A 1,149-nucleotide genomic window follows, 5' to 3' on the forward strand; every position below is an offset into this window, starting at 1 on the left:
AAAATCTTTCTTTGGCTTTTCAAAATAAAAAAATGCAAATATTTCTTTAAAATAATCATCTGAAATTTTAAGACTTTTCTTCGCTAAAAACTAGTTAGGTGATATTTATTTTTAACTAATAGCCTCTTTATTAGCAGAAATTGGTTAAATATTATGAAATAAGTAAGTATTCAATATTATTTGACTTTCAAGATATTTTTTTGCAAATACTTTCTTTCTTAGTTATAAATATTTTGCAATCTAAATAATAACAATATTTTCTTAACTTAATAATGCTTCTTTTACTTAATCTTTTCGAATATCTTCATCAAAATTAATTTTGTAATTTCCTTACTTATTTAAAAGAAAAATGATTAATAAGCAACTAAAGCAACTAATAATAGTAATCTAATATTTAACTTAACAATTTATGTGATGCAGAATATTGGAGTGAATAAAACTTTTAAATATTTTCCGAACTAGATTTAAAACTATTTTCTCTTAAAAAGAAACATTTTTGTTAGGACGAATTTTGTTCATAAAAAGCAATTGAATTTTCCTGGATAACCGGATCAAGAAAATAGTCTATGAAAAAAAAAACACACTCAAGCATATAAGATTTGAAGAAGTATTTTCCTGTAGTCTATTTCAATTGAAGTAATATTTATTTATTTATTGATTATTTTGTTTCGAATTACGAAAATGATATAGACATACTTAGTTTGAAATTTTTTGCACTCTTAGAGTTATGCAATCAGTGATTATTTGGGAGGGCTACAACAGAAAAAAAATTATTTTCTCCAAATAAATGTTTTTTTTTCTCGCAAACATATTATATTGCATACATAATATAAAAAACAAGTTATTAATTTTCGTCTAAACAATAAATTAAACTTTTTCTTAAAATAAATAAAAATTCTTTTCCTCTTTTCTACTTTAAATTCTAGTTAGCAAACTATATTTTGAAAGAACAAATTTTATTATACTATAGCTATAATCAATTTTAAAAAAAAGCTTTTTTTCTTAAATATATATATATATATATATACAGGGGTCTGTTTAGAAGAAATTTGGGTCCGTTAACGGACCCTCCACAAAATATCTTTTTATAAAAACGGACCCTTCACAAAATATTTTAACTTAAAAACGGACCCTTCACAAAATATTTTA

This window comes from Parasteatoda tepidariorum, chromosome 3 (genome assembly GCF_043381705.1).
Source record: "Parasteatoda tepidariorum isolate YZ-2023 chromosome 3, CAS_Ptep_4.0, whole genome shotgun sequence".
Classification (NCBI taxonomy): domain Eukaryota; kingdom Metazoa; phylum Arthropoda; class Arachnida; order Araneae; family Theridiidae; genus Parasteatoda; species Parasteatoda tepidariorum.